The sequence below is a fragment of the Ambystoma mexicanum genome, chromosome 2p (genome assembly GCF_040938575.1).
Source record: "Ambystoma mexicanum isolate Mex_15411 chromosome 2p, UKY_AmexF1_1, whole genome shotgun sequence".
Lineage (NCBI taxonomy): Eukaryota > Metazoa > Chordata > Amphibia > Caudata > Ambystomatidae > Ambystoma > Ambystoma mexicanum.
Genome location: NC_090923.1, coordinates 1120390545 through 1120402616, shown reverse-complemented (window position 1 = coordinate 1120402616; position 12072 = coordinate 1120390545). Strand labels below are relative to the sequence as shown.

Genomic DNA, 12072 nt, shown 5'->3' with positions numbered 1-12072 from the left:
CTTGAGATTTGATTTCAAATCCCTTTTGACAGCTTGTGGTCCAGGAACTAGTAGAAACCAAAGTGTACACCTTGAATATGTCCTCCATAATCTGATACCCATAACATCTACAATGGTAAGAGCAGATACAAACGCACCGATCCCCAGCCTACAACAAAGAGACTTCCCTGTGTGCTGGAAGCCCATGTGTCGCCTGCCTGAATCTTTTCAATGGTTAGGACTTGAAAACCCTGATTTTGTCGTTTTACCAAATATTTACTTGTGTTTTTTGTATGGTATTTGTTGAGGTACTTCTTTCTATTCAAGTAAATACATTGGAATGGAATAATGGATAGCCTTATTTGATTTGCCTTTGTATTACCTGTGGGCACTGTATATCACTTCCCCCATCCACTTCCTGTGGCTTCAGCCCTTGAGGCTCGACCACTGCTACCAAAGGAAAACCACAGAAGCCAGGAGTCTTGTTTTAGCCTTCACAGTATAGTAGGAGTGCTGGGTTGTAAGGGGTCTTAAGTAGTGACAAGTGAGGACTGCCTAGCGCTCTTTCCTAGCTACAGACCTGCGAGGGGTGACATCTGCCCTGCTCTGTCTCCATCTCTGAGGATCTCTCCTTTGATCTCTCCTCGCCTCTTTCCATGTTTCCCTCCATCCCCTCTGCTTCCTCTCCATTTCTGTGGTATTCTCTCTCGGTTCCTCCCATTTCCTATCCATCCCTCTGGATCTCCTGTCACTGCCTCTCTCTCTCCACCTCTTACGCTCTCTCCCCTCCATCCTGCTCTGTTCCTATTTCTCCTGTTCTCTTCCTCTCCATCTTTCCTAAAGTCGCTCCCGTCACGGGCTCTCTCCTAATCTCCCCACCTCGTATGCTCCCTCCTCATCCCCCTGCTCTGCCCCCAGGCCTCTCCTCAGCCTTCCTAGTTTCTCTTGTCACTGGCTGCCTCTGCAGCTCTCTTCGCCTCTTATGCTCCGTCCCTGTGTCTCCTGTCCGCTCCCGTCTCTCTCCATCCTTCCTACAGTCTCTCAGCCACTGCCTCTCTCTACCTCTTACACTCCCTCCCCATCCTGCTGCTCGGCCCCTATGTCCTCCGTTCTCCCACTCCACCCTTCCTGCAGTCTCGCCTGTCACTGCCTCTCCCCCACCTCCTATGCCCCCTCTCCCTCCCTCCTGCTCTGTTCCCATGTCTCCTGTCTGCTCCCCTTCTCTCTCGCCGTCCTTCCTACGTCTCTTCTGTTACTGTCCCTTTCCTAATCTCTCAGCCTCTTATGGCCCCTTTCCCTGCCTCCTGCTGTGCTTCTGTGTCTCCTGCTCACCCATGCTTTCTTCTCATCCTTCCTACACTCCTACAACACTGCCTCTCGCCCCTAATCTTCACATCCTCCTGCTCTGTCCCCATGTCTCCTGTTCACTTACGCCTCTCCTCATCTTTCCTAGTTTCTCCTGCCACTGGCTGCCTCTCTCTCTCTTCCCATGTCTCCTGTCTGCTCCCCTTCTCTCTCGCCGTCCTTCCTACGTCTCTTCTGTTACTGTCCCTCTCCTAATCTCTCAGCCTCTTATGGCCCCTTTCCCTGCCTCCTGCTGTGCTTCTGTGTCTCCTGCTCACCCATGCTTTCTTCTCATCCTTCCTACACTCCTATAACACTGCCTCTCGCCCCTAATCTTCACATCCTCCTGCTCTGTCCCCATGTCTCCTGTTCACTTACGCCTCTCCTCATCTTTCCTAGTTTCTCCTGCCACTGGCTGCCTCTCTCTCTCTTCCCATGTCTCCTGACTGCTCTCCTTCTCTCTCGTCATCCTTCCTACGTCTCTTCTGTTACTGTCCCTCTCCTAATCTCTCAGCCTCTTATGGCCCCTTTCCCTGCCTCCTGCTGTGATCCTGTTTCTCCTGTTTACTCGTGTTCTCCTCCCATCCTTCCTACACTCCTATGCCACTTCATTTGACCCCTAATCTTCCCACCTCGTAAGCTCCCTTCCATCCTCCTGTCTTCCTATCTCAAGTTCTCCCCTTCTCTTTCCCATCTTTTCTGCAGTATCTCCTGTCACTGCCTCTTAGGCCCCCCCTCTCCATCCCTCCTGCTCGGCTCCTCTCCACTAATACTGTCTCATCATGTTTCCTAGTTTACCTTGTCCCTGCCTGCCTCTGAAGCTCTCTTCGCCTCCCCATCCTCTTGCTGTGCGCCTCTGTCTCCCACTTCTCTCTCTTTCCACCCTTCCCAAAGTCTCTCCCATGACTGCCACTCTCTCTGCCTCTTATGCTCCCTCTCCATCGCTCCTGCTCTGCGCCTATGTCTCCTACTCTCACCATGCTTCCTACAGGCTCTTTTGTTTGCTCCCGGTCTCCCCTGCTCTCTCCGCCTCTTGTGGTTCCTCATCATCCCACCTGCTCGCTCAGCATCTCGGCAGCTCTCTTGCACCCCTGCTCCTTCGCTATCTCTCCATCTACTCCCTATTTCAGCTGCTCCCTCAGTATTGCTCCTAGCTCTCAATTCCTACTCTCTCTCCGATGCATAAATAGGATAAGGCCTGAGCGGGCAAGTCCCATCCAAAATCTGTAAATGCCCACTCAGCAGTGCTATGTGGGCATTTACAGATGCTAATGTCTCTGCGGTGGGCCCAACTACATTAGCTTCAGGCCCCACTTGTTGGACAATCCTGGATACGCCTCTGCTCTCTCCTTCAAGTGTGCTCCCAGCTCGCCTCCTTCTCTCTGACAATCTCTCTCTAGGTGGCTGGGAGTCTTTCTCCTGTGCTCTCTTTGCTGCCCTCATGCCATCTCTCTGATGTGATCTCAGTCTCTCTCTGGTATTCTCCAGCTGACCTCTAGCTCTTCAGTCCTCTCCCTGCCTGGCTCTCTCTTCTGATCAATATCTCTCCCATTGCTTAATTTGTGAGAAAATAGGTGGGAGGGCCCAAATATTTTCTAGCACGGCCGTGACACACCCGGGTGGCCACTACCCACGTCTGCTCCATACAGTGTCAACATATTTGGGGTTAAAGCTGCAACTCTCACTGGTTCATTGAAGGTTATGATGATCTAACTCTGGCATTGTTGACAATAGCATATTAGTTGTGGATCTTGAAATAACGTAAATGTTTAAGTATTTCTTTAAAACACATTGTTAACATTTTGCTCTGATTCTTTCAATGGCAAGTGGAATATATTGACCATCTAACCACAGACAAAAGAGCAAAGAGCAAACATGCTTTCCTCTTATGGCGAATTGATGGACAAATGCAGGCAAAGTCATTAGTTCAATAATGACATTTCCTGTCAAACACTAAGGTCTTCTTATGTAGGTTGTCACTCGTGACAGGCACTCCTCTTAGACATCGGCCGCTTCTCTGCCCTTGTCCCTACGTTGGGTCTGCTCACTGGTGACGGTCCTGTTGTTGGCAACCCATCCTGCTGTGGCAGTGCTGCTGGTTATTAAGGTAGAGAATTTGCGTCAATGTCATGCAGGCTGAGTGGAGTAGTGTGCAGGCATGGCTAGCATGAGTGACAAGCATTGTCACCTTCCAACTTATGAAAATGGCAAGCCATGAGCTGCCAACCTACGCCACACTGTGGTTGCTTGTTGTCTTACTACGACTGACTGACAATTAAAAAAATAAAACTGCCAAAATACAACTTAATCAAACTGGGCCCAGAAATAAGTGCCAGTGCTCAGAAATAAGTGCCAGGACGTAGCCCTGCCATAAACCCCCACACATTAAGCACGGTCTCTCTCCTAATTTCTCTCCATCTCTACTGTGCTCTCCGTGTGGGCAATCTCCTACTCTCTGCACACCTGTCGCCCCCTCCTGTTTTCTCAACTGAATCTCCCCATCTATCTCTGTGTTTCCACATTTCTGTCTCTCTCTCATACACTCACTACCACTTAACTTTTCCTCCGCCTCTTCTGCGCTCTCCATTTCTTCCCTTCCATCTCACGTGCCATTCGTATTCCCGCCTGGCTCTCCCGGTTCCCTTCTCCTCTTCCCCATCTCTCCCATCTCCTTCCTATTTGCTCACTGTCTCGCTTCTGTGTTGCTCTCTCTCTCTCTCTCCTGTTTAATTCCATCTCTCGCTCCCAATCGATCACCGACTACTGTGCCCCACTCGCCTGTGGACTTTTTCGCTGCCCCACCTGTTCTCCACTATTGCATTCCCTTTTGTCTACCCGTTCCCCTTCTTTGTTGCACTCCCCTGTGCCTCCTGCGCCCTCCTTTGTTCCCCCACCCCCTCAATTTTCCATACTTGCTTACCTACTCTGCTGCTTTCCCCTGTGCCTACTGCTCTCTCTTATTGTCTCCCCAGCCTTCTCTCCCTTTCCCTACTCCCTCGCCTACTCTCTGCTCTCCCCCGTGCCCCCTGTTCTCTCCCCTGCCCTCCTCGCCTTCTCTCTGCTCTCCCCTGTGCCTCCTGTTCTCTCCCCTGCCCTCCTCGCCTTCTCTCTGCTCTCCCCTGTGCCTCCTGTTCTCTCCCCTGCCCTCCTCGCCTTCTCTCTGCTCTCCCCTGTGCCTCCTGTTCTCTCCCCTGCCCTCCTCGCCTTCTCTCTGCTCTCCCCTGTGCCTCCTGTTCTCTCCCCTGCCCTCCTTGCCTACTCTCTGCTCTCCCCTGTGCCTCTTGGTCTCTCCCTGGCCCTCATCCTCTTCTCCCTGCTCTCTCGCCCGGCTGCTTATGTCCCCTGTGCCCCCGACTCTCCCATTGCCGCCCCTGCCTTTCACTCCCTTTCCCGACTCCCTCGTCTACTCTGCTGCTCCCCCCCGTGCCGCCTGTTCTCTCCCCTGCCCTCCTCGCCTTCTCTCTGCTCTCCCCTGTGCCTCCTGTTCTCTCCCCTGCCCTCCTCGCCTTCTCTCTGCTCTCCCCTGTGCCTCCTGTTCTCTCCCCTGCCCTCCTTGCCTACTCTCTGCTCTCCCCTGTGCCTCTTGGTCTCTCCCTGCCCCTCATCCTCTTCTCCCTGCTCTCTCGCCCGGCTGCTTCTGTCCCCTGTGCCCCCGACTCTCCCATTGCCGCCCCTGCCTTTCACTCCCTTTCCCGACTCCCTCGTCTACTCTGCTGCTCTCCCCTGTGCCTCCTGTTCTCTCCCCTGCCCTCCTTGCCTACTCTCTGCTCTCCCCTGTGCCTCCTGTTCTCTCCCCTGCCCTCCTTGCCTACTCTCTGCTCTCCCCTGTGCCTCCTGTTCTCTCCCCTGCCCTCCTTGCCTACTCTCTGCTCTCCCCTGTGCCTTCTGTTCTCTCCCCTGCCCTCCTTGCCTACTCTCTGCTCTCCCCTGTGCCTCCTGTTCTCTCCCCTGCCCTCCTCGCCTTCTCTCTGCTCTCCCCTGTGCCTCCTGTTCTCTTCCCTGCCCTCCTTGCCTACTCTCTGCTCTCCCCTGTGCCTCTTGGTCTCTCCCTGGCCCTAATCCTCTTCTCCCTGCTCTCTCGCCCGGCTGCTTCTGTCCCCTGTGCCCCCGACTCTCCCATTGCCGCCCCTGCCTTCCACTCCCTTTCCCGACTTCCTCGTCTACTCTGCTGCTTTCCCCTGTGCCCCCTGCTCTCTGCCCTGCCCTTCTCGCCCTTTCCCTACCCCCTTGCTCTCCCTTGCCCTCATCCTCTTCTCCCTGCTCTCTCGCCTGGCTGCCTCTGTCCCCTGTGCCCCAGGCTCTCTCCCATTGTCTCCCCTGCCCTTGTCCCACTTTCCCTGCTCTCTCCCTGCCCTGATGCCCTCCCATCCTTTTCCCTTCTCCGTCGCTGCTGCTGTCTCCCCTGCCCTCCTCGTCCTTTCCCTACCCCCTCGCCTTCTCTCTGCCCCCCCCCCCCCCGCCCCGTGCCTCTTGCTCTCTATCCCTTCATGTGCGTGCCTGCCTGGGTCTATTTCCCCACGTTTCTGTGACTCGCTCCTCATCTCTCTGAACTCTCTTCACAGTTCCCTTCCCATAATTCTCGAGCTCACGCCGTCTAAATCCGCCTCACTCTCCAACTCCTGCCACTGCCTCTCTTGCTGTCAATCGGTCCTCTCTGATCTCTCGCACGGCTCTTCCCCTCTGCGTTGCTCCTGCCCCCCCCCCCCCCCCCCCGCCATGTGCCCAGCCCATCTCTTCTGCTCTTTCACCCCCACCCGCTCTCTTGCTTTCTCCCGCGTTTCTCTCCATCCCTCTCTTCTGCTTCCTCGTGCTCTCTCCACTCGCCAATCTCACTTTTTCTCTCTCCTCATCTCTCCTCTGTGGGAGGCACCTCCCTACCCCCAATTCCTTCCTCCGGTCGCCACTCCCGTGCCTCGGGGTCTCTGGCTTACCTCTCAGTGCGACTCTGGTGTTCCCATTGCTTGTCGATTACAAGAGGCTGCGAGGGGCCGAGGCCCCCTCCATCACTGCATCTCTTGATCTCCATGGCAACAAGGACGCTGCTCCTTGTCAGTCGGCATTGTGTACCGGAGAGCGGGGGAGGAGGCAAAGGGACGCCGGGGGGAAGTCGACTGTGGATGTAAGGCGGGAAGGGGCTGGGCCTGGAAGGAACGGATATCGGGAGGGGAGCAAAGGAGAGAAAAGGGAGAGGGGCTACGTCCCTAGGCCACTTGGGTAAAGGAGATAAATGAGGGGTTCAGTGGGGGAAAAGAAAGTGGGGGTATGAATCAAGGGGTGCGATTAGAGGGAGGGGGCACCGGTACGTAGAAAGGGGAGATGGAGGGGAAGGGGTTGGGAGAGGCCCGAGAGGGTTAGAGGATCGCTGGGGACAGCAGGCAGAGAGAGGCTACCGAACGAGGACAAGTGTTCATTGTGGGATGACGTGACCGCCCCCCCCCACACTCTTAAGTTCTTGATTGCCCTCGATCGAGACAGCCTAAGCCAGGGGGGGGGGGGGGACGCGGCCGCATCCCTGGGGGGCTATGAGAGGCCAGCATGAAATGTAAAAAAAAAATCAAAATACATTTTTTTTTTGATTGGAAGAAGTGGGTGGGGCGGTTCACATGGTCGGGCTGAAGCATGAAACTGTCTCGGGCACCCATGAAAAAGTGGCCCACAGTTGTAAATGGATATTCATTCCTTTAGTCACAGACTGTTTGAATAGTACCCACGGGGGTGCTTTGTGTTAAAATGTAAGTAAATTGTGATATTAAAAGAATATTTATTCAGCAACAATGGTCAAAATTACTAAGTGCACAGTGAAGTAACTCATCAAACTGGCCCACATTGGCCAAAAGGTGGCCCATTTTGACTGGCCCACACTAGCATTTTGGATTTTTGGTACAGGCATTGTGTTGTAGCTTGATCTGTGTATGGTCTGAGTGAATGCAGGGCCTCATGGAATGGTGAGGTGGGGCCTGGAGTGTTGGAGGCTTGGGAGTTCCACAGAGTGATGGTTGGGACTTGGAGTATCGCAGGGAACCAGGACAGATGCTTGTGACCTCCTCTCCTATCTTTTCATGATCTGCATCTATGTAACTAAGCAAATAAAGCATCTTCTCTTTGTACTTACCTGGGTCAGCCTGCTTCCTGCTCCATGTCATCTCTGATCCAGGCATATCTTGCAGGAGGCAAGATACTACACATTGCCCTATAGGCCAGTCCGAGCCTGACAGTAAGATAGCTCAGCGGGTTGAGCACTCGCTGTTGCGATCTGAACGTGATCTGCAGGTCGCAGGTTCGAATCCCGGCAAGGCCAACTCAGCCTTTCATGCTTCCGAGGTCGATAAATGAGTACCAATTTTGGTTGGGTGATATTGTACATAAATATTTGCTCTGTAAAGCGCTTTGGATTAAGGTGCTATATAAATAACACATCATTATCATCTATAATGGCGAGGGGGCCCCCTCGCCCATTATGGAGGAGCTAAGGAGCCAGCCCAGCAAAACAATGGGACTGCTCCTGGGCTGGCTGAACTGTCAAAGGGAAACACAATTTCCCTTTGACAGTTCAGTTTAGTACCCCAGCCGCATATGCTCACTGAGCCATGCAAGTGCTGGGGCATTTTGCTTCGCCAGCATTGCATAGCTCATTGGAAATGCTGGCTGGGGCACTGCATGCTTGTATGTGCGAGGGGGAGCTCCTGCGTCTCTCGCACATATGGACAGAGCAGCCTGGAGCAGGGCGTTTCAGCACCCACACGCAGACCAATGCAGAAGGCACGTTTATGTTCATTTTTTAAATTTAAACATGTGTAAAGATGCGTGTATGCTTGTGTTATGATGAGTGAGTGTATGGTGATGGGTGCTCATATGAATGATAGAGTGATTGGTGTATGTGTGTGTATGTGTTAGTTTGTTTTGGTCAGTTGAGCTGATTTTGGCAAGTGATGGATAGAGGGGGGAAGGAGGGTTGTACAACAAAGGCATTTTAAAAATGCCTAAATGCCTTTATTGCACAATCCCCCTACCCACCTGCCAAAATCAGCTCTCCTGAGGCGCGGTGGAGCCCAGGGGACAGGGATGGTATTTTTTTACTGGACCTCTATGACAGATGTCCAGTAAAAAATGTCATGCCTCCCCCCTGGGCTCCCCAGCACCAATTGCAAACTGTTTGGCTATTTACCCATTTTTTTTAAAGTATGCTCTACAACTGTCATGATCTCTGCTTCCAAAAGATCAGGACTTGCCCGACTCCCTTGGAAGCAGACCCATAACCCCGGTTCCGAGTGCCAGCCAGTCCCAATTGGGACCTTTTGGACCCTGTCCTGGCGCCAGTGGCACCAGGCTCATAAAGATGCCCAGTCCCAGCGCTGGAAGCGCCGGGCTCATAATGCTTGGGTGGACTTACCTGCAGCAGACCATGCTGCTTACTTACCTGCCAGTTGAACCCCTGATCCTCTTCTGTTTGGGACTACTTTTCCAGTTGGGTGGGGCAGGAGCCACTCCCTAGGTTCAGAACACTGGAACTCTTCTGGAAAGCAGGAACTCTTTTCTTACCTAGGCGTGGCTGTGGAAGGAGACACCTAAGCACTACAGGAGGCTATTTAAACCACACCCGATGGATGAATCTTGCTTTGCGCTATTCTGCATTCTCTGCAGCAGAACGCTCATCGTGTCTTCTGCTTCTGATCCTGGGCCTAAGGGAACAAAGGCTTACCATCCTGGAATCCAGTCTTCAGCAGCACCTGTAAAGACAAAGAAAGAACAGGTTAGCACTACGGTCTTCAGTGGCAGCGCATCTCTTACCTGGTCCATCGGCTGTCACCAACGCCTCGCGCTGCATTCCGGCATCTGAAAGACAAAGGCTTACCTACTCTTCGCATGCTCCGGAGGTCTTCGCACTGCATTCCGGCATCTGAAAGACAAAAGCTTACCAGCTCTTCGCACGCTCCGGAGGCCTTCGGCGCTGCATCCCGCATCTGAAAGACTAAAGAAGGTGCGTTTAAAGACATTGGGCAACTTTATTACTCACGTGCCATTACTCCTTCCCACGCCGAATCCAGTGGGTATTCCAGCACCCTTCAGCTTCTCTAATGCTCCGAACTTGTACCTGCAAGATAAAAGGGACAGTTAGTGCGCATCGTGAAGCAGGCTACAAGCGCTTACTTACGTGCTTCCAGGCGCTTCTATTCCTCACCCGGGAATCGATCCTCAACTCTCATCAGCCCGCCATCTGCCATCGCCGGAACCCTGCAAAACAAGAGATATCATTACAAAAGACTTTTAAGACATTTGAAGTGCCCAGAACTTACCGTTCGTGCAGTTAACGACGGACAGCAGTCCTCTGAGGTCAAGAGGCCTGCACCCTTATCCAGTGAAGAAACTGGTTACGGCACCCTGCCCCGAGGCAGATGGAGAGCTCGGCGTTCACTTACCTAAGGTGAGAGCTTTAACCTTTGGGGTTCTACAGGTGAAGAGAAAGGGAAGAGGAGAGAGGCACCCAATAACCCCAGTTCATTAATCCCATATTTTCTATCTGCATACATCTTACTCTTCGAGTCAGACATACAGTGCACAGAGGTCCAGCCCAAAGAGCCAACCGTGTGTTACACATCACCTTTGAAGATACGGCATTCACCCAGTCAAGACCGGCGCCTCTGCGGGAATCAGGTGAGCGTTACAACAACGCAACATTTTAACCCATTATTTTAAAAAGAATTCACGGAGGGACAACCAACCAAACCCCCCTTCATTGGTTCAGGCTCCCTCACTGCGCTCGGTTGCTATGGCATTTTTGGGGGAAATAGTTATGCCCCTCCACTTAAAAAATTCACCAGCCGCCACTGGCCCACGGACTGTGTTGGGAACGGGATGGGGGGAGTCCAGGGACTGTGGTGGGAGCAGGGTGGACGGGAACCATGGGATAGTGGTGGGAGCAGGGTGGGGAGAGCCCAGGGTGAGTGATGGGGTGGGGAGAGCCCAGGGACTGGGTAGGAGTGGGATGAGGGGAATAGGGTGCAGTGATAGCACGCAATAGTTCATAGCCATTTGTACATACTATCCATTTGGCATTTTTGGGGGGGCCCGGCCTGCCCAAATTTTGCTCAGGGGGGTCTGGGCCAAAAATGTTTGAAGACCACTGGTCTAAGCCCCCGCCCCTTGCAGGCTGGCCTAACTCCAGACTCTGGTCCTTCCCTACTGACCAAGTGGGCCTTCTGAAGACTGACCTGAGCTCCTCCCTCAGGTGGCACAGGGACCCGCTGAAACCCAGCATAGAGTGCAGGCCCCTGTGGCTTATGCCAGGCATCTGTGCAGTGGCACAGGGACCCACTGAAACCCAGCATAGAGTGCAGGCCCCTGTGGCTTATGCCAGGAGCCCGTCCTGTGGTACAGGGACCCACTGAAACCCAGCATAGAGTGCAGGCCCCTGTGGTTTATGCCAGGAGCCCGTCCTGTGGTTCAGGGACCCACTGAAACCCAGCACAGAGTGCAGGCCCTTGTGGCTTATGCCAGGCACCCCTGTGGTGCACGGGGACCCACTGAAACCCGGCATAGGGTGCAGGCCCCTGTGGCTTATGCCAGGCGCCCGTCCTGTGGTACTGGGACCCACTGAAACCCAGCATAGAGTGCAGGCCCCTGTGGCTTATGCCAGTCGCCCGTCCGGTGGCACAGGGACCCACTGAAACCCAGCATAGAGTGCAGGCTCCTGTGGCTTATGCCAGCAACTGCTGCAGTCAAACGCAAACCTTTCTACTCTACTTTTTTTTTTAATTTTTTTTTTTTACTTGTTTATATCTAATTAAGATTTTACAAGGATCTTTCTTTGGTTGTGAAGCTTCTTAAGATTATGGTAGTGGGACTTCGGAGGCCAATCTTTGTTCGTTAGTCAACTGGTTGCATTCTGTCAAGGCTGCTTGCAGTATCTTGGCTGTTGCTATAGTCCAAGACGTCCTGCCTCCGCCAATTAAACGTGGCCACCAATGCTCTTCTTCCGGCTCTGTAAATGAGCTCAGCGTTTCTCGTAAATAATCTCGGCATATTTTGGACATTGCCTGGCAGCCGGTGAGCAGGTGTCTCACGTTTTCAATTTGGTCTGATCTTTTGCATAGTCTACAAATGTTGTTTTCCTACTGGCCTCTGATTTGGAGAATCTCATTTGTAGCTAATAGGTTCAACGTGCTCTTAGGAAGAGTTGGCGAAGAGGTCTACTCGGGAATCTTCTCGGGAACTGAGCTGTTTCTTTCCTTTTTAATGTATACAGTGGAAGCTGTTTCAGAAGTTTGTTTTCCGCCGCCTTTTCCAGAGTTGCGATCCAGTCTAAGTCAGCCAGTTTCTTTTTGATTTTCATTGGGTTTTCAATTAGATCCGCTTCGGTGCAGGCTACTTGACCTAGTTTGAGCTTTATCTTTGCTGTCCATTTCTTAAGCATTTTGCACTTTTCTATGGCGCTTTCTTCTTTGATTAGTTGGTATAGCGGGAGGCATTGCGGGATGATGGTTTTCCGGTAAAGCGCAATACTATTTGCTTCCACCATGGCTCTGAGCGAAGTAAGTCCAAGTTCCCTCCTTATGCCGGCCATTGCCGTTGATTTGGGTTGGTTCGGAAATGTCTTCCAAAAGTAGCCCTCTAGCCTTAGCCAGAAAGCATCAGGGATTTCCGGCATTGCCTCGGTACCGTATGTGAGTGCCGGAACTACTTTCGCCTTGTAAAATTTGATGGTTGGAATTAGAGAGAATCTTCCATATTTTTTCTCCAAAATGTTAGCTT

The 12072-nt window shown here is 52.7% G+C and overlaps 1 protein-coding gene across 1 annotated transcript in view; it reads right to left on the bottom strand.

Annotated features, from left to right (window-relative positions):
* Positions 1-6730, bottom strand: part of LOC138567181 (forkhead box protein N2-like) — a 124293-nt gene extending 117563 nt beyond the window's left edge. The window contains exon 1 of the mRNA XM_069645155.1: positions 6255-6730. The gene's annotated coding sequence lies outside the window, so the exon portion shown is untranslated. The remainder of the gene's footprint in view (positions 1-6254) is intronic.
* Positions 6731-12072: the final 5342 nt, after the last annotated feature.